Source organism: Mytilus californianus, unplaced genomic scaffold (assembly GCF_021869535.1).
Source record: "Mytilus californianus isolate M0D057914Y unplaced genomic scaffold, xbMytCali1.0.p SCAF_2, whole genome shotgun sequence".
Lineage (NCBI taxonomy): Eukaryota > Metazoa > Mollusca > Bivalvia > Mytilida > Mytilidae > Mytilus > Mytilus californianus.
The window spans coordinates 132,132,867-132,155,262 of NW_026262668.1; the positions used below are offsets into that span (position 1 = coordinate 132,132,867).

General features: G+C 33.4%; 1 protein-coding gene and 1 long non-coding RNA gene across 3 annotated transcripts in view; both read left to right on the plus strand.

Annotated features, from left to right (window-relative positions):
* Positions 1-22,396, plus strand: part of LOC127731062 (solute carrier family 28 member 3-like) — a 170,779-nt gene that overhangs the window by 73,184 nt on the left and 75,199 nt on the right. The gene's annotated exons all lie outside the window — the stretch shown is intronic.
* On the plus strand, positions 1,164-4,019 carry LOC127731064 (uncharacterized). Its single transcript, XR_007995433.1, has 2 exons — positions 1,164-1,283; positions 1,906-4,019. It is a non-coding gene; the product is annotated as an uncharacterized LOC127731064 (long non-coding RNA).

The window sequence follows — 22,396 nt, forward strand, 5'->3', positions numbered from 1 at the left end:
TAAAAACGGGTGATTTTCCAGTTTTCAGACAATAGCTCAGAAGCACTTTCACCAATTCAATTATTTGAAAAAAACTTTGGTGAATTGTTTATATATATTGATGTGAGCTCCCTTTCGATTTTTATGAATTTTAGATTGTACGTTTCCGATTTATATCGCCCAGTCATACCGATCTATCGAGTTAAGCCAATTGCAACTGATTTTGACATTTTTTTCTTATGTTGTGCTGTTACACTTTTGTCCCAGGTTAGGGTTAGGGCTGAGCGCTCACAGACATGTTTAACTCCGCCACATTCTTTATGTGCCTGTCCTAAGTCAGGAGACTGTAGTTTAATGGTAGTCGTTGGTTCATGTTTGTCATATTTGTTTTTCGTAAATTGTTTTGTTATAAATTAGGCCGTTACTTTTCTCGTTTGAATTGTTTTACATCACATTTTCACGTTGTGGCCTCTTATAGCCGACTGTACGGTGTATTGAAGGCCGTACGGTTGCCTATACTTGCTAACATATACTGCATTTAAAGTCTGATGGATAGTCTCACTGACAACCATACGACATCTTCTAACTTTGTTTAGATTTCTATGTTGTGTTTTGTATACTGTAATATTGTTTATTTTTTGTGCCCATACCCCTAAACCCTCTTTTCGGAAGCCCGAGTTAAAGCCCTCGATCAGCGATAGAAAATCTAAATACGAACTAATATTTAGTTCGTATTTCAACTCGAAATCTTACCGGTAATCTAAATGAGACTCAAGTTCTAAGTCTAACTCGAACTCTACCTCAAAAGGTGACTCAAATTCAAAGTTGAAGTCGAATTGTAACTCGAATTCTGCCTTCAAATGTGACTCAAACTCGAAGTTCAACACGAAACTCAATGCTAACTCGAAATGTAATTCTAATTATGCCTTGAATTCTAACTCGAAATCGAAGACTAACTCGAAGTTTAACTCGAATGGTATCCCTAACTTTAATTTAAACTCTAACTGTATGGATGGCCACACTCATTCGAGGCACATTAAACATGGAAATTGGTTCTGAAAGGAGAGGAGGTAAGCCAGGAATGAAACCCGACCTCCACTCACAATTATGGTCGCGTCCATATATTTTGATCTGAATAAGTCTATACAGTATTGATTATATGTCTCTATTTTTTTGCATATTTTAGATAGCAAGACTTCGATCGTTAACAATAAACCGGTCAGTTTGTTGTCGGATTCAAGTTATAACCAGTAGAACAACTTGCAGGTTGTATCCTAAAACACTTGTTTTATTCTTTATTCATGGTGAGTGCAATTAAAATTTAGCTTTCAGAAAAAAAATTCAATCCTAAAGTAATTTTAGAAAGCTTTTTTGAAAAAAACAAACCACTCAAAATTGACAATAAAAGGGTACTGAAAAAAGCAATGAATTTAATTTTATCGAAAATTCTTTGTCTTTTGGAAAATGGGAAAAAAACCACTTGATTTTTGATCACATTGTAAGAAGGACTAGGTTGTGTTTAAATAAAATTTTTGGGAATGAAAGATGTAAACACAAATCTTTTTTTTTTTGCATTTTTAAAAGGGTTGTAAAAAATGGAATTTTAAATCACTGTCCTCTTACATATCTTAGAAGTTCATGCTAATAATGAGAGGCGGTATTTTCGTAAATGTTTTCCTGTAAATACGGAAGGACGTCATTGTAACAACAACATTATTATATTTTCAAAAATCTTATTTAATTTTTTTCAAGAGTTGTTCATATGAAAGAGAGGCCAAAATTCCTAAACGTTAATTTTTAATAAGGTTTCAGCACCCTTATTTCACATTGAATAATAGTTCTGCGTAAACATATATGCCTTTATATAAATATTGTTTGGTATAATCCAAAAAATTCCATTATGAAAATGTTTTTATTATATTCTAGGTACGAGTTGTTCATTCAGCAGGTTGCAATAATGGCCACCGTGTTATATGTATATGGCTTGGGCATACACGAACACATATACATATTTCGAATGTAGTCTATCAAAGCAGAACATTGCCATTTATCCAGCTTGGTAATACTGGTTCCAGTTTTCGAATTGGATCAACACGACCAATTATTCATTTAGGTGGTACAAGACCGATTACCGATACTCTACTTATTGCAGGAAATATTGAATTTCCCATTGAGTTCCTGTTTAGGAGAACATGATATTTCATACTAATTAACAAAATATTATCATGTGGAAATATATGCATATTTGTGCTGCATTGCGTTAACGTATTAGAAAAAAACTTGTCACTGTGGTAACTTGGAAGCTGTCTCGCAATTTTTTTTATGTTGTCCTCTAGACATGCCTCTCTCGCTTTCTGCACGTTAAGAACCCTTGCAACAACTCTTTGAGGTCCGTAGGTGGCCTGTTGCAATGCAAAATTTCTGTCCCTAACCAATATACCCTCATTTTCCAGTAGCAATCCAAAGTTTCCCACGACCTTCATCCCGGACTCTATTCTCGTCCTGAAGATGCATGAAATATTTTGAATAACTTCACCTGACGAACAGGAGAGTTTTAAGTATAACTATAAATCAATAGAGTATAAAAACTACCATTTCCTGCCTTTCAATTTCGCTAATACAGCTGGAAGACATTTTTATAATTTTGAGATATGATTTGTCCCAAAAGTAAAGCACCACAATGTAAACACTTTTCGAGATAGAGGAAGTGCGATTTTTTCAATTTGAATGTATTGTCTTAACGAAATGCACTACGAAATAACTGATAGTCCCTAGTGACAGTAGTGTGGACAGTGTATAGCTTGCAAATTTGTTTCAAACACCTTCCAAATTTCTTGATATTCCATGCATAAAATATTAATTAGGGGGGATGAAATTACATGTTGAAAAAAGATGGGTTGATGACTTTATAGGTAAACTAGTGATTTGGTCCACTTAAAAAAGGTAAAAAATTAATATGTCTGAAGCTGACCAGCTGAATTATAGACCACCTTAAAAAAGATTTGTCCGTAGTTAAATTTAAAGCAGATATACTTTTTTTTAAATTTTGATAAATCACAGAAGTAGAACTCTAAAAATGTTTTTAGATAGTGCAAGTGCGATTTACTAATTTGAATTTATTGTCTAAAAGAAATGCACTACGAAATAACTGGAAGTCCCTAGTGTGGACAGTCTATAATTTGCAAAACTTATTCATTTATTTCTTTATATTTTATGCTTAAAATATTAAGTAAGGGTATAAAATAACATGCTAACAAAATTGGGGGGATGAATTTTAAGGCAAAGAAGTGATTTAATCCAGTAATAATCCAAAAAACTAGTATGTCTGAAGCTGTAAAGCTGAATAAAAGACCCCTCTTATTAAAGAACTGTTCATTCTTAGAGTTAGTGAGTTGGTTGACTTTTTTTTATAATTTTGAGATATGATTTGTCCCAAAAGTAAAACACTACAATATAAATTCTTATTGAGATAGAATTGATAGAGGAAGTGCGATTTTTTTTTATTTGAATGTATTGTCTAAATGAAATACAATACGAAATAACTGATAGTCCCTAGTGTGGACAGTGTATAACTTGCAAATTTGTTCCATACACCTTCCAAATTTCTTTATATTTCATGCATAAAATGTTAAGCAGGGGGATGACATTACATGTATACAAAATGAGGTTGATGAATTTTGAGGTAAAGTGGGGATTTAGTCCAGTTAAAAGAAGTAAAAAATTAGTATGTCTGAAGCTGTCAAGCTGAATTATAGACCCCCTTACTATAGAATTGTCCATATTTTAAGTAAGCGAGTTTAAAACTTTTTTTTCATAATTTTGAGATATAATTTGTCCCAAGACTAGAACACTACAATGTAAACACTTTTTGAGATAGAGGAAGTGCGATTTTTTAAATTTGAATTTATTGTCTTAACTAAATGCACTACGAAATAACTGGAAGTCCGTAGTGTGGACAGTGTATAACTTGCAATTGTTTTTCATACAACTTCCAAATTTCTTTATATATTATGCATAAAATAAAATGAACATCGAAACTGCTTGGACATCGTAAATTCATAAGTTCATTCATCTTGGGTTCATGTGCGTTGTTTTACAATCACCAATTTAGGGTGTTTTTAAAACCGGCACGAATTATATTGATGGACATACAGTGTAGATCACTTCTAACCTCTCATTAGAACTGTCAGAATAATCTGTCATAGAACTGTTCTAACTGTCCTAGAACAGTTCTACCTAGAACAGTTCTTCCCTAGAACTGTTCTAAGTAGAACTGTCCGAATCAGTTCTAGGTAGAACTGTCTAAAACTGTTCTATGTAGAACTGTCCAAATCAGTTCTACCCGTAGAACTGTCAGCAGAACTGACTAAATCAGTTCTAACCGTAGAACTGTCAGCAGAACTGACCAAACCTGTCAGGATTGTAGAACAGTTCTAAATGACGTCACTGCAGTTAGGGCATCTCACTGGTCACCACTCAGTGTTATTATTATCGTTGATAAAGCCACACGCAAAATGCCTCCTGTCAAAGTTAACAGAATTTCAATGTATTTGAAACAGCGAATAGTTAATCTTCGCCAAAGTGGAAAATCGTATGTGAAGATTTCCAGTATTTTATCCGACACAGAGAGAGTTGTGATATAAGTCTTTTAATTTTATCAACGTTTTCCGTGATGAAGTTTTTAAATCGTCGTTTTTCGTAAACAGTGATGAAGGTGGTGTTAAACTATTGTTTTTCGTGAACAGTTTTGTTGTATTTGCTGTGAACTGTGATCAGCTAACTTATCACAGTTCACAGCTAATTTAACATTTCGTAAACTCTGATGAAACATCCCTCTTCCCTACATTACCCCCCTCACAGATAGTTTGGGTGGAATGGGGCTGAGATTACTATAACACATAGTATACTATTGTTATAGTAATCTCAGACCTGATAAAATAACTAACTCTACACAAGAAAGGGTTAAAAAATAAAATAATTATGAAGAATGTAAACAAACTGTGACCTCGATCAAAACGGTAACACTGAATCTTATTGTCAAAAAGCATGTTCCATCCACAAAAAAACGTGTCACCCCTTTCCCGTCAGAATATCGCCAGTCCGGTTCATTATAAACTCTAAATAATGAAGTTTGGTACTTCTTTACTCGTAAGTACAAATATTTCATAAAATTATTTGTTTTGCCACTATCCTCCATTGACATCCATCGTAACAAAATTTTCGCTATAAAAGCGACCGAGGAAACGGTTATGGACATTTTCCCTAACGAGAAATGTTAAAACAGTGCTGTGATGAGAATTTTTTAATATATATTATATTCTTTTGACTTATTTATATTTAAGACAAAGAGTTCTTAAAACTGTTCTATGGATAGAACTGACTAAATCAATTCTAGACGTAGAACTGACCAAATCAGTTCTAATCGTAGAAATGTTCTAGTTGTAGAACTGTTCTAGCCGTAGAACTATCTAAAACTGTCTAGGTAGAACTGTCTAAATCAGTTCTAGGTAGAACTGACCAAATCAGTTCTAGGTTAGAACTGTTTTAGCTAGAACTGTCTAAAAGGTGTCAGATTTGATGAGAGGTTAGAAGTGATCTCCACTGTACATAGGGTACATGCGTATGATTGCACCGTTACAGGTTTATATTGACATAATAACATAACAGATTATTGTGTGTTTCTGTTTTATGAACATATTATAAATACGTGGATATATAATTGTATATATACAGCTACGTTAATGAAAAAAAATATGTAAGTATACAATTGACTGGAATTACATCCTTCATTTCAAATATTTCAGGAAATAATCAACGTAAAAAAAATATAAAATTTCAACTAAAGTTACTCTGTGTTACTTAGAGGAAAATATAAGTTTTGTTTTTCACAAGGGAAATGCAACTGAACCAAAACCCAATCGACAAGTGCCTGACGAAAGACGCAGTGTTTGTATGGTGCGTTTGACATCTGACCTAATATAATATCCAACTTGATCCCATTCTAACTTCAAACCAACGGGACAGTTACATCTAAAACAAACAATTTTCAATATCATACTTAAATGATATTTCAAATATTTAAATTTTGTGAGCATTATATTTGAATGTACAAACAAATCTGAATGTTGTAGTCTTCCATCGTCCTGAACATGCACAAAATATTTGCCATTGGACGTTAAGCAACCAACAACCAATCAGTGAATGTGAGTTTATTTTTTGTTTAGCAAACAATTATCAAGTCCAGGGCCCGTATGCATAAAGCTACTTAAGGGCATCCGATACAGTTTCAAGGGAGTTAACTCTTGGCGCGACGTTATGCGTTTGAATTCCCGCAAAACGTCACTTTTTGCGGGACGTAATGCGTGTAATTTTCCGTAATAAGAAACGTAATGTGGATTTTCGATGCTTCAATTTCTGTTTCTCCCGCATGCTAACTTCTAAACCATTAATATTAGTGCATTTGATTCTAACAGGATAACAGTCTAATAAAATCAGAAGAAATAAAACATTTTACTGTATCTGTGAGAGCTTCAACAAAGTATCGTATAGTGAGCAATCTCAAGACGACTGACCCTTTTGGTGTTACTAATATAATGCATGTCAATTATCATTTTTATTATCATTCATCATCCATGATTTGGTCCGAATCCGATTTTCTGACATTTTATTACAGCACAGAAAACCAATGATATTTTAAAACTAATACCGAAAATTTAGGTACACGAAGAAGTAAATTTCCTAACTGAACAATTTACTAAAATAAATAATGGTATGCCGCTAATATTAAAAATGATACAACAAAGTTCCTATTTCTTCCACGTTGCACGTATTTTATCTAACAAAAGGCAAAAGTCAACAATATTAACGCCCAAAAAATTTTGACGGAACGTAATAATGGTATACAAATGTCCGGCGTCTGTCTGTCCGTCTTTAACATAGTACAGCACAAATATCCAAATTTCATTAAACTTAACATAGTTGCTTTTTATGATGGTCAAACGATAAGTATACTTTTTGGTGAACGTTTTGAGTTACAGGACTTTGTAACTAAAACAGAGGTGTTTTTTTCACAGTTCGCGCCGTATCTCAAAAACGAATTATGATTATTGCTTAAAACTGTACACACTTCTTAGTTATATTAATCTGAAGACCTGTGTACTTTTTGGGGATGATTCAAAATTTTATTTTACAGTTATTGGGTTTATGAAAAAAGAGGGGGTTTTCACAAGTCGCGCCGTATCTCAGAAACTATTTAAAATTATTGCATAAAACTTCACATACTTGTTACTTAAATTAATCTAAAGATCTGTATACTTTTTCGTGATGTTTCATTAATTCATTTTTGAGTTCTTGAATTTTTATTGAGCTTCAATTTGAAATCATAGAACACATGATGTGATATATAAACTTCCTATTGAGAAAGAATAAGGAATGAGTCAGGATATACTTAGCATGAATTCCTGTACAACCCCCGTGTTATTTTAAAAACATTTATTATGAGTTTTTTTCATAAGACGATGGGCGTATCATGCGCTCTTAGCGCAGCTGTTTATTTTGTTCTTTATTTTTTTTTACAAATATATTAGAGAAATGACGGATTGACATCAAATACAATGCAATTTCCAATATAATTAATATTTCCAAATGGCATAACTCTTTTAAAGAACAGTTGATATGCACTGATTTTCGAACGTGTCCATACGATATTAGTTTTATAAAAACTTGGCAAGAATTGTACACTTGAAAAATCTATTAACCAGAAGGACATAAAGGACAGACAGAGGAATGGGCGTGTGATATTTTATGTACCCCGCAATGCGTCGCGCTGTGGTGAAAAAATATATATATAGTTATTTACCAATAAAATTACGCTATGAGAGAAGTACTAGTATTTGGATTTTAATCGCAACTTGCTACCCTCTCCCACTCTCTCCCCTCTTCCCCCTAAAAAAACAGCATTAAAAACTGAAGAGAAAGTATATAATAGTACAAGATTATAAAAGTGACGTGCAGAGGCGTATTCAGGGGGGAGGCTCAGGCCCCCTTTTTGAAGAAAAATTGGTTATATAGAGAATCACTGAAGCGTGACGAGAGCGGGCCCCCTCTTATGCAGTCAGTGGGTCCCTACTTATGAAAATTTCTGGATCCGCCACTGACTTGCTTTACAATCGTACTTTAAGTGGGTATAGTGTGGAAAGTTGGGAGAGGAACAGAAACAAAACCAAAGCTGGGAGTGGGTGGGGGAATAGGTAATATGTCCTGTCCTTTCGCTATTAATTCAATCGTTTTGCCAAATCAAAAATTTCAAAACTATGGTTTAGTTTCTCTGTCTGGACAAAAGCATCCTTTGGCAAATTGAAGATTCTCCTTTATAAGATTTTGTTTTTGTTTTCTGACAACATAAAAAAAGAAGATGTGGTGTAATTGCCGATAAGACAACTCTCCACAAGAGACAAACATGACACAGAAATTAACAACTATAGGTCATCGTACGGTCTTCAACAATGAGCAAAGCCCATACCGCATAGTCAACTATAGAAGGTCCCGAAATGACACTGTAAAACAATTCAGACGAGAAAACTAGCGGCCTAATTTATGTACAAAAAAGAAGTTCCGTTTGCAGGAAAAGACCTCATGTAAGTAACCTTTGTGCTGTGATCCAGTGGAGATAATTTTATCAAGTGAACTTTAAAACTATTCAGAAGCCTATAAATTTTATTCAATTGCAATCATTGACCGTAATAAAAGTTTTATTTTATGAATAAATGTGAAATTCTAAAAAATGATTAAAACGTGAATAAAAAGATTTTAAGGAGTATTGTAATGAAACAGCAGCCCACCAAACAAAACAAAACAAAAAACAACATCTAGAGGTCAACATATTGTAAAAAATAATACACGAGTGTGTACAGTACATGTACCTGTATGTCAAGTTCTAAATTGCCGAGTCTTTAATTCTAAAAGCCGTAAAATTATCAACAGTCCGTAATAACTTTTCTTGCGATGTTTCTCACTTAGACCACAAACAGAGACAGGTATTTATGATTCACATGATTTTATTTCCGAAAACAATTTGACCAATTTATAGGTAGCTGTTTACAAGCAATATTTATACATCTAAAAAATGTCGCCGGTAACTTGCAGAGATAACGTCGAAATTGTCTGCCAGCGACGTCGTGCATTTTAGCGCTAACGTTGAGGTTCCAAAGGGGGGGATTCAATTTTTAGGATAACTCGCGTTTATCATGGAACCCAGCACGGTGACATATATTTTTTATTTGAGATTTGGAGAAAGCATGACAAAATGCAGTTTATGTAGAAAAATGATAAAAATGACATTTTCAGAAACACTTTATTTCCCTATTTTTAGGTTAAAAAAAATACCACTTTGAGCATCTGGTCCGCAATGTCAAGCAAGGTTTGCATAATTGTATAGTCATTCGTGTAGGGATTTATTTTTTTCCTTATTGTGTCTTATCACAGCTTCAAATTGAACCCGATCTTAATAATTTACGACGAAGAATATCTGCTCCAAAAATTTTATAACATTGCCTAACTTTTTTACAAAATTGCACAAATCCCCAATTTTCAGCCTCAATTTTCTCGAAAACAAGCATGGTGACCATTGTTTTATTTTGTGTTTTATTTAATAACTCGCCAAGGCCTACAACATATTTCAAAATTATAAAAATGATATTATATCGAGAAACTGTATCGGATGCCCTTAAGTTAGATTTGCCTTAGTAAAATCTAAAGTTAAAGAAACCCCGTCCCTTTTTTTTTACCTACGTGGTATGCATATTAAATCTTTTCAATAAAATCTTAGTTGGTGTAAGTAACGCCCACAAAACTGAAGTAGTATGCAAAAAATAACAGCCTTAAACTAAGAAAACGCCTAAGATCATACTTCAGTATAAGGTACCTATATAGCTACCTTAAAAATTTTAAAATAGACAAAATCAGTCGAAAATATGTGTTTGTGCAGAACATGGATAGATTGTTTACCATTAAGTTGATTAAAGGGGCATTAGCTGTCAAATTTATGTTTACCGATTTGGCTCAAATTCTCATATTTGATTTATAATATACTAAAACGTGTATCCAAATTACAATTATTCTGATATAAACAAGAAACAATGCAAAGACTCGATAATATATATCCGCATTTCGTGTGTATTATAGTTTAGCCGATATCTAATTAACAATCGAGATGACCTCCGAAGACTGCCGACTGTCACATAACCCGATATAAACATAAACATAATTCTAATATGACGTGCTTCTTTCGCTTTTTTTAACAACAGCGTGATAAAATTCTCGATATATCTATACTTAGCGCAGACTCAGAGATGTACATATTAATGGCTGTTACTATTTACCTCCCACGTAAATCCACATGTTTCGTAACCTAAGTGCAATCACTATGCTGATTTCGTAGTGTTCAAATTGAAATTGAAACAGAAACTATAGAACCGTTATTCCTATTCTAATGCATAACAAAAAGAATAAATGCATAAGATCTTAAAAGATGTATAAAATCAAAATGAAATAAAATTCCGCAAAATTTCATGAATGAACTTGGCGCTTTAACGTCATTTCAAAACATGCAAGCCATAGATTTGTAATTATTTTCACGTGGCCTTGGATAACTTGGTTAATCATCGTTTTCATCTGTATAAGAATGATTTATTGTGCTAAATCAGGAAACAAAATGGTTCACCTTTTTTACTTTCAATGTTGACATTCTTTTCCTTTTAATGGCTGAACACAACGTTTTGTATTTCTGGTTTTCAATGCCCTTCAGCTTTGTTTTTAATATGTTTTCGAAACGTCTTATTCGAGCACCATAGATAAACGTCATGTAGACGAAATACCTGTGTGACTTACTTAATTACAAGCCTGATATTATTGATGTATTTAACCCTATTAATTATTCTCAATACAACCAAGAAGTTTTTTATGTGAAAGGATTTTTTTTTTGATTTTTTCAACAATTTCTAAATGTTCGACTTACTTACACTCTACACAACTATTAGTATTCTTTATTATTCATTAAAACACAATCCTTCTCGTTCAACAGTGTTTTTGATAAGAATAGTAAGTTTAATGAATACTTAATAAATTGTATGCGTTGCTGGATTTATCTTCATCAGGAGAACACTCATACCAAAACTTTTGAAAGCCAGGGAGGCAAAAATACGCGTAAACGTTGGGAGCTTTATGATACAAAATGAACAGAATACCAAAATCCATCCAATGTCAACTTTGCCTGAGAAAGATGGAATATGTTAAATATCACTTTTAAGATAATATAACGTTTGTAAGAAAGCGTTTTAATATATTCTACAGTTAAATCATTTGAGATGAACACATTTTTTCGTCATAAATCTTTTTTTTTTCAAATGTAGTGACTATTAATGGGAGTGTTGACATTTAAAATTTTTAATACGGTAAGCAGAAAGGTTTTCATTATAATTACTATAAGTATTTTACTAGTAGTAGTAGTTGCAGTAGTAGTAGTAGTAGTAGTAGACATTTGCTGAAACTGTCATACAACTACAATTAATATACATTTTCGAAAATTCGTCTACACTGACACTTATACCGACACCGATACATACACTGACTAAAACAAGAGGGACCGTATCAAAATGTCGAAATATACTGAATGAATAACGTCGTAAAACATGGTTGGACTCAGCAAAGTTAGAAAATAAAAATTCTTTATTGATCTTATATTTTTTTTTAATTCGTAATCATTAATTTTAGATTTTTTTTTCAGAATGAATTTGTGATATTCCATCTGGTTTTTTTTTATTATTGAATCATACTTTCGTTTTCTATGTTAATGCAACAGAACGGTTGTGCTACTCATTAATAGCATTAATAATATAAGCACAATCTTTGTTTTCTTACACCATAATTCGCTAAATAAAAATATTAGTCGAAGGCTCTTCTGAACAAATTCTATGAATATTTTAGCATCCCCTTGGCATATCCAATTTCTGTTATATCCCTAACAGAGAGACCCTAGGATTATCTATATACATCGGGGTACTCCCGAGGGATAACTTTTGAAATCCACCTAATGGTTTTCAACATCATTCGTATAACCCTTATATGTTCCCCTTTTTGCCTTCACCGTCAAAGGAGTGTCTGAATCCGACCCTGCTATACAGGTAAATTGTGTCATAGGTTTCAGAATTTTGATATTTGTCATAAGGTCAGAATTATGAGCGAAACAGAAATTCGTGCAAACCAGATAGGATAATTCAATTTAATTTTCGGAGGAGGAAGAGGGTCGTCCTGAAAATTTTGGAAAATAATCTGCTAGCCTAGTAAGAACTAACAAAATAATCTTGCCTATGACAGGATTAGATGTATATATTTCCCCACAAATTGCAGGAAATGGTTATTTACAAAATGGCCGTAAACTAACCAATCAACAGGCGAAAACGAAAATTACGTTCGCAAAAATTCCAAGCCCTCTTCCCAAGAAAATAAAATGATCGTCGCCTAAATGACTTAAATCCTCGAACACATCCATCATTACTCTTTCTTTTGAAAATTAAAGATAAGTTAAAACAGCATTGATTCTAAAATTTTCTTGATCATGTATGTTATTGCAAAAAAAAGAGTTTTTTTTATTATTGTTCAACAAAATAGTCTGTTCTGAGAAACAAACCCCTCACCACTAAACACATACATACAACAGATATATATTGTTTGTGCTATAGAAAGATTAAAACTTGAATAAATCACAAGCCAAGTTTAATATTTGGATTTGTGGGTGCAGAAGGTTTCGATTTTTTTTATTTGTCCTTAGTCCAGAATAAAAGAAGAATATGTATTTCGGGTTATCTTGTCACTAGTAACATCATTTGAATAAGTTGTCATGAGCAGCTATATAACTTTAATCATAATTCACACTTTTTATACATCATTGACATCGGAATTCTCATACGACTCCAGAAGACATTATCCTAATGTGGTTCATAAAGAGAAGAAAAATGATTTTACTAAAATTACTCTAACACAATTTAATTGATTGGTAGTTGTTTGCTTAATGTTCAGTGGCAGATACTTGATGTGTATTCAGACCGAGAACATATCAACAATAGATCTAATATTATTGGTTTTGCGTGAGTCGATCGACAGGGATTGATGAAGGACGAGACATTTGATTTAGTTTTAAAAATATTGGGGTATGTTGGAAAGAAGAATATGTTTTCCTTGCAATATAACTTTTGGATCCTCCGGGAATTGTTCGAAGGATCGAACCGCTACATTTCCCACGTGAGGTGTGCTCGCTACTACCTATCAAATAAATGAACAAATAACACCACCAAGAAGCATTGTTGATTAATTGTTTGTTTGTAGACGTATTGCAGCAAATTTTATAAACATAACTACGAGAAAAATTTAAACATCGCCTATTTACATTATTGTGATAAAAATGAAAACATTCCATTTTTTACTGTATTGCCCATTTGGATTATAAACCAATGAAAACATCCGACACTTCAATAACGTCTAATTTGCATTCTTACGCACCCGTTATCACAATGTTTTCGGAAACGTTTGTGAATACCACGTTAAATTTTAACGGCCATACCCGTCAACGCCTCCGTTAAGTTAACGGGTCCGTTAGTTAATGAATGTTTCGTGAATAAGCTCCCTGGTCAATAAATGTAGTATACATTTAGTTTTGTAAAAAAAAAATATTTATACTGTTTCATTTTATGTATTCTACTCATTTGGCTTCTATGTTATTTGTAAATTTATGTGTATTTGTCGGTCCTGTTGGGCAGGAAATCTGCGTCTGAGTGTATTTTGAATAAACAGTTAAACAGTTTATATTTGCATAATGTTTAAATGAAATTGTAAGGTAAAAATGAAAAGTATTTTTTTTCAAATTATAAATTCTTTTTAAAAATACGATAACATAAAGTTTTATGTCGGTTAGATGAGAGTCGTAGCCCAGTAAGGCAACTCATCTAGGAGATGGTAAACTTCGAATAGATAGAATGGATTCATTAGCTCAGGACAGCAGCCCTTCTAGAGGATGGAAACCTTGACTACAAATTCCCTGGCCCTCCAGGTTGGAGTGTTGGGCATGGGGTTGACTCCCCCATCCTGTAAAAACTATTACAGTTACAGAAACCACAACAAATGAAATTAGATTACCCTCTGTTAAAGGTTCAACGGGGGACTCAAACCACAGCGGAATGACTTCTCCTAGTGAAAGCCCTATTGTGGAAACTAGGAAAATGAATATGAGTCTTCTAGGGCCTAAATCACAAATACATATAGGAGCCTGGAATGTTCGAACCATGTATGAAACATCAAAGACTGCACATGTCATCAAGGAAATGCAGCACTACAGGTTGGACATTCTAGGATGATTTTTACGAACAGCTGCAGACTGCCATTTCTAAAGTACCTCAACACGACATGCTGGTAATAATGGGAGATCTTAATGCAAAAGTAGGATCAGACAACACTGATGCTGAAAATATCATGGGCAGGCATGGTTGCGGGGTGAAAAATGAGAATGGTGAACGTGCTATCGATCTTTGTCTTTGCAATAAACTTGTGATAGGAGGGACCATCTTTCCACATTAAACCATCCATAAACTAACATGGAAATCACCTGATGGAAGAACAGTAAACCAGATTGACCACATATTGGTGAACAACAAGTGGCGTAGATCATTAAGAGATGTACGAGTACTTAGGGGTGCAGATGTAAACAGTGATCACTATCTAAAAAGCCAACATCAAATTAAAACTAAGAAAGGCACCTACTGAAAACCAGAACAGAAAGAGACTAGACACAGCAAGGTTGAAGTCAACAAATGTCAGGAAAGCTTTTTGTTTAGAATTGAAAAATCGGTTTAGTGTGCTAGACAACTCTGATGATGGAGAAGGCAGTGTACAAGAGAAGTGGGATAACATCAAAGATATTTATGTAAAGACGGCAGAAAAGACAGTTGGTCACAAGAGCAAGAAGAACAAAGATTGGTTAACATCGGAAACCTGGCAAACAATTGAAGAAAGAAAAACTATAAAACAGAAATAAGTAAATGCAAAATCCAAAAGGTAACAAGATCAACTACAAGTAACATACAGAGCAAAAGACAAAGAAGTTAAAAGAAGTGCTAGAAAAGATAAAAGACAATATCTGGAGGACCTAGCAAAAGAAGCAGAAAAGGCAGCCATTCTGGGAGAGTTGAGTACAGTTTACAAAATCACCAAACAACTCTGTGGAACATCAAATGCCCAGACAGCACATGTAAACGACAAAAATGGCAAATCATTGAAAACAGAAAGCGAACAAGCAGAAAGGTGGGTCCAACATTTCAAAGAGGTACTAAACTGCCCTGAGCCTGATATCATAGCTAACCCTGAACCATCAGAAGATGATTTAAACATCAACACAGAACCACCAACTATAGAAGAAGTAAGAAATGCCATTAAATCATTGAAAACAGGGAAGGCACCAGGCATTGATTCCATCAACGCAGAGATGTTAAAGGCAGACATAGATACATCATCCAAAGTACTCCACAATCTTTTCCTTGTCATCTGGAAAGAAGGGGACATTCCATCAGACTGGAGCAAAGGCTTGATTGTGAAATTACTAAAGAAAGGCAATCTACGCAACTGTGACAACTGGAGAGGGATTACATTACTCTCTGTCCCTAGTAAGGTATTTTGCAAAATTCTTCTAAAAAGAATTGATAAAATTGTGGATGAAAAGCTTAGAGAAGAACAAGCAGGCTTTAGAAGAGGCAGAGGATGCATTGACCAAATTTTCACTCTGAGGAACATCATTGAGCAATACATTGAATGGAACACACCACTTTTCATTAATTTCATCGACTTCAAAAAGGCCTTTGACAGTAAACATAGAGAAACTCTTTGGAAAATTGTTAAATCATATGGAGTTCCACCTAAAATTTTGATGCTAATAAAAGCCTTCTATAACAGCTTTCAATGCAGTGTCATCCTTGATAGCTCTATCTCAGACTCATTTGAAGTTAAATCTGGTGTAAGACAGGGATGTCCTATGTCACCAATCCTATTTTTATTGGCCATCGACTGGATGCAAAGACATACAACATCAGACAAGAAAAGGGGTATCCAGTGGACCATGTTTAACCAGCTAGAAGACCTTGATTTTGCTGATGACATTGCCATATTATCAACAACAAGTGAACACCTCCAGGAGAAGACCAACATACTTAACAACTATGCAAAGCAAACTGGTCTGAATGTTAATGCCAAGAAGACCAAGGTAGTGTCAATAAACACTAGAAATACAACACCATTAACAATCAATGAGCTGCCAGTGGACAGTGTTGAAGATTTCACTTACCTTGGAAGCATCATAAGTAAAGATAATGGGACAGGGAAGGATATAAAGGCAAGACTATCTAAGGCACGTGCAACATTTGCAAGACTTCATACAATCTGGAAGTCCAACCAGTACAGTTTAAGGACCAAACTGCGAATTTACAACAGCAATGTAAAATCTGTCCTACTGTATGGTTCAGAAACTTGGCGTGTTGTAGTTAGTGACCTTCAAAAAGTAGATGCATTCCATACTAGCTGCCTAAGAAAGATCAACAGAATATTCTGGCCAAATAAGATCAGCAACAAGAGCCTTTTGGGGAAATGTAATGCTAAGAGCATAACAGCAGAAATCAAACAACGAAGATTTAGATGGTTAGGCCATGTACTGAGAATGCCACAACACCGCACACCTAAACAGCTTTATATTGGACACCACCAGGAAAAAGGAAACCAGGGAGACCTAGAATCACCTGGCGAAGAACTGTTACAGCAGAATTGGAAGCAACATGGGTAAGGACAGAGAGAAGTGGGGGCAGTTTGTTGTGGCCTTATGAGTTTTTCCTCAATACATTTGACACCCATTTATTAGCAAACTGTATAATTCCATATATTGGACATACCACAATTATCAAAAATATAAAAAAAAATTATATATGATATCCACTTAATTTCTATTCCGTTATAATTATAATATAAAAACACAAGTTTGTATAATACAACACAAATTTCACTTTCTTTTCCATTAAGAAGTTCTACTCCAGAAATGTATCATTCGCAACTTGACAGACACAATAATGGAGTATCTGCCAAGGTCTGCGTACGCTATGACTGTTTTAAATGTAAAATCATTTTACAAAATTGTAAATGTACACGTTCAAGTATATCTATATTTTCAAATCCCCATATTTCTGATCGATATAAAAGTATTGGTAAAACCATTTTATCAAACAAATCAAGTTGACATTCTGTTGACAAATTTTTTTGTCTACATTTTGTTAATACGCTATAAACAGTTTTTGTGGCTTGTTCCTTTAGATGTTTTTTATTTGATAAAGGATCCACTTCTAGAAAATAAAATACCGAAATATTTCTATTCTTTTACAATTTCAATATCGTTACAATTTACTATGAACTTGAGATTTGCTGGAATTCTGCCACTGGAAAAGATCAAAACTTTAGTTCTGTTTGTATTTATTTTCATTTTCCATTCTTCACAATATTCGTAAAAGGTATTTAACATGTTTTGTAGATCAGTGCTATTTTCTGCTAATAAAACAGTATCATCTGCATATAAAAGTAGAAATAATTTTTAAAATACTGCCAGCTCATTTTCGATATCTTGTGATATCGATTTAAAGCAAGTTATATTTTTCTGTTCCAAAAAATTTTGAAGATCATTTAAAAATATAGAAAACAAAGCAGGTGAAAAGTTTCCCCCTTGCCGTACCCCCATCTCACAAGGGAGGAAATCGGATGTTTTGCCCTGATGTATAATACAAGATTTGGCATAATCATACATATTCTGAATAACAAGAAAATTATTTCCATTTACTTCATTCTGCAATAATTTGAACAGAAGTAAATTTCGCTGTAAAGAGTCAAACGCTTTTTCAAAGTCGATAGAAGCACAATGTTAGTTTTTCTTTTTCAATTTCAATAATTCAAATAAAATTTGTATGGTAAAAATGTGTTCAGTCGTAGAATAATCTCTCCTAAAAACTGCTTGGTATACATAATTCATCAAGATAATTACACAATCTTGTGTTCAATATGTGTTAGCAATGTTGCTGTCCATCAGATTGTCTTTTCTGAATTTTATGCCGACAGGCGATACATATCTCTGTGTCAACAGTTTATTTTATATAGCTTGTTATGAAAACTTATTTTGATTTATTGATATTGATCCCGTCTTAACTTTTGACGCAATTTCAAATCAAAAATTAAACTAGTTGGAGCAGTGATGTCCGTCTTATCCACAATAGTATATTATCCATAAACTAAAACTATAATAAATTTTGACTACACAATCCCCAAATGAGGTGTGTTACAGGATAGACTAAATTAGGGCGTAGCTGCCGTTAGGCACTTTAGGCACGTGCCTACACATAATGATGAATAATGAATAATAAAATAGTCCATATTTCAGTATTCAAGCTGAAAAGTGAATAATGAAATCGAAAATTTATTTTTTGACTGTGACACTATATCCCGTATTACTGAATTCGTCATTTTGGTGTTATTTAACAAATAATCAAATTAATCTAAGAAAAAATAAATCAAAACACTTTTTGAAAATTTTTATCTTTATTTATTTATTTAGTTTCGGAGGATAAACTAGTGGGTTTCCCTAACTATTTTTAACAGAAATTCCTTGTTTTAATGTATGGACGAGCTGAATACCAAAAACATATATAAAAATCAAAATACTATACATTGTATTTTTTTTAAATTTTCACTGGATCTTTGCTATTCTTCATCCCCTGATTATAGATATAGCTTATCGATTGTGCCGCAATGCCCATTAGAGGGGTTACGCAGGACCTAAATGCAAAAATACGCGTGAAAATTAAGAAATAGCCAATTTTGAATAATGAAATGGATATTTTGAATAATGGAATGGACTGCTGCGATCCTTCAGCCCCTAATTACAGATATATACCCTATACGTCATTCGAAAGCTTATCAATAGAGGAACAAAAGATATATAGTCAATATGTCCCGCAACGCCTATTAGAGGAGTTTCGGAGGACCTAAATGTCAAAATGCGCGTCAACAATAAGAAATAACTTATTTTGAATAATGGAATTGACTGCTACGACCCTTCAGCTCCTAATTATAGAGCAACCTTATACACCATTTGAATGCTTATCGACAGAGGAACAAAATGGTTTTAATCAATATGTGCCGCAATGCCCATTAGAGGGGTTACGCAGGACCTAAATGCCAAAATACGCGTGAAAATTAAGAAATAGCCAATTTTGAATAATGAAATGGATATTTTGATTAATGGAATGGATTGCTGCGACCCTTCAGCCCCTAATTACAGATATACCTTATACGTCATTCATAAGGTTATCAATAGTGGAACAAAAGGTACATAGTCAATATGTCCCGCAACGCATATTAGAGGAGTTTCGGAGGACCTAAATGTCAAAATGCGCGTCAACAATAAGAAATAGCTTATTTTGAATAATGAAATCGACTGATACGACCCTTCAGCCCCTAATTACAGAGCAACCTTGTATACCATTCGAAAGCTTATCGTCGCCGTCGTCCGAAGACATTTGGTTATCAGACAATAACTTCATTATAAGTGCATGGATCTCTATGAAATTGTACCACAAGGTTCCATACCACAAAAGGAAGGTTAAGATTGATTTTTGGGGTTATTATCCCTACTGTTTAGGAATTATCGGCCATAAAGGAGCCAAAAACAAAGAATGTTTCTTGTCTCAGGACAATTACTTGTGTATAGAATCATGTGCAAAACAGTGTAGCCGAGACCATTGATTGGCGCGCTAAAATATCCCATTGACTGGGTCAGATTAGGTGAACGTTCGTCTGTAACGCCCACAACTCACGACGTATTTATTATAAACATTTAAATTGTGGGGTTGCCAAAGGGTCTCAGTATATATACGAACTACAGTGCACAGTATATTATATACATATTTTATTTGCGATCATAAAAGTACGAAGTCGTCCATTACTATGTAAATTGGGTCGATTAAAAAAAAAGCTGAATAAGTTTCTGTTGCCAATGGTTTTTCACAAGTATAGTAGTTAGCAGAAAAGTTCACCAAACTATACATTTTACCTATTCAAAAACGTAAATGCAAATTCCACAAGGCTTGATCCAAATAGCCTTTTTATTGTCTAATAACTTGCAAGTACGAAAAAGACAGGACAGAAGTATATTTTGTCTATATGTTTTGTGTACGCACACTTTTTAAAGTTGATCATGCATTCGTTCTAAAATAAAATTTTGACCAGATAAAAGTTAAAAGATGACAAAATTGGACAACCGCAATTGTTAAATCGCTTTGACGTCCGAAAAAAAAAGATAATAATCAACACATGCATTGTAACTTTTAAAGCCAGTTAAATCCTTTTTTTTTTGCTGAAAGAACGTGCGATATCATAAAAATTGATTATCAAAACATAACGAAAACACAAGTAAAGAACGTTTAAGTATTCAATATAAATCAAAACACAAAGGTTATTCCTGATTAGTTTTTCGAATTATTTTATTTAGGCGTTGAGACCCTTTGGTGATCCCACAGTTTAAATGTCTATAATAAATACGTCGTAAGTTGTGGGCGTTGCAGACGAACGTTCACCTAATCTGACCCAGTCAATCGGATATTTTAGCGCGCCAATCAATGGTCTCGGCTACACTGTTTTGCACATGATTCTAAGTATATGGATATCTATGAAATTTTACCACAAGGTTGCATACCTCAAAAAAAAAGGTTGGGATTTACTTTTGGGGTTACTGTACGAACTGTTTAAAAATTAAGGACCAGAAAGGAGCTAAAAACAAAACTTTTCTAAATACTTTGTATATATTGTTTATTTCTTGACCAATTTCAATGGGGTTTAATTCAAAGTCTTGAATTGTCGGGGTTCTTTAATATGCTGAATCTAACCGTGTTTTTAGATTTTGGATTTCGGGCCCCGTTTTTAATTGGTGCACATTGAGGTCCAAAGGGTCAAAAATTAAACTTAGTTTGATTTCAACAGAAATTGAAATCTTGGGATTCTTTGATATGCTGAATATAACTGTGTAATTTAGATTTTTGATTTTGGGCCTGTCTTCAAATTGTTCCACATTAAGGTCCAAAAGGTCCAAAATTAAACTTAGATTAACAAAAATCGAATTCAAGGTTATTTTTTATATGATGAATCTATACATGCCTTTAGATTTTTTATTTTGGGCCCAGTTTTTAAGTTAGTCCAAATCGGGGTCCAAAATTAAACTTTCTTTGATTTCAACAAAAATTGAATTTATAGGGTTCTTTGATATGGTGAATCAAACTGTGCATTTAGATTTTAAATTTTGGGCCCCGTTATCAAATTGGTCCACATTGAGGTCCAAAGGGTCAAAAATTTAACTTCGTTTGAGTTCATCAAAAAATTGAATTCTTGGAGTTTTTTCATATGCTGAATCTAACCATGTATTTAGATTTTGGATATTGGACCATAATAGGAAATGTCCAATTTAAAATTTTTAAGTTCTTAGTCAATATTCATTCTGTGTCAGAAACCTATGCTAAAATATAGTTTGAAATTTACTGTTCATTATTAGATATTTTGAAAACTAATTAAAGGTAAGTTTTATAGATTTTTTTAAAGACATTGTATTAATGATAAATATTATTTTGGATTTCTTTTTTTTTTCTTCATTTTTTTGGAAAACAACGTTCAAACCTATGATTGCGTTGGATAAAAACCGCAATTTTTATACGTGTGCATGCAAAACAAATTTCCTGGTAGAGGGGTCTAAATACAGCACACACAACATTTTCCAAAAGACCAAAATGAGTGAAAAAGTATATTTTAACAAAACTCATTTGACAAGCAGGTCGAACAACTGATGTTCTTAAACCATTGGCGATTGCAAAATAAACGGATCACAAGATGTAACAAAATAGATCTTATTACTAATTTATTACCAAACAGAAAACAATAAACTTGCGGAAGAGATGGTATACCGCAAACATGAGGTGCAAAAATTTGTACACCATATCTGGATTTCGACAATTAATGTCTCTTCAGTGATGCTAGGAATCGAAACGGTATTTGGAAGGCCATATAATTTACCTCAATTTAGGATAGATTCTTGAATTTTGAAAGAGTCAAAATATGATGAACGGATCATATAAACCCGATGTAAAATATAATACAAGCCCAAACGAAAAAATATAAACAAGTCTAAATTGAAAACAACGTTCAAACCTATGATTACGTTGGATAAAAACCGCAATTTTTATACGTGTGCATGCAAAACAAATTTCTTGGTAGATATTTTAGGAAGCGAACCCCTTTAAAAACTAAG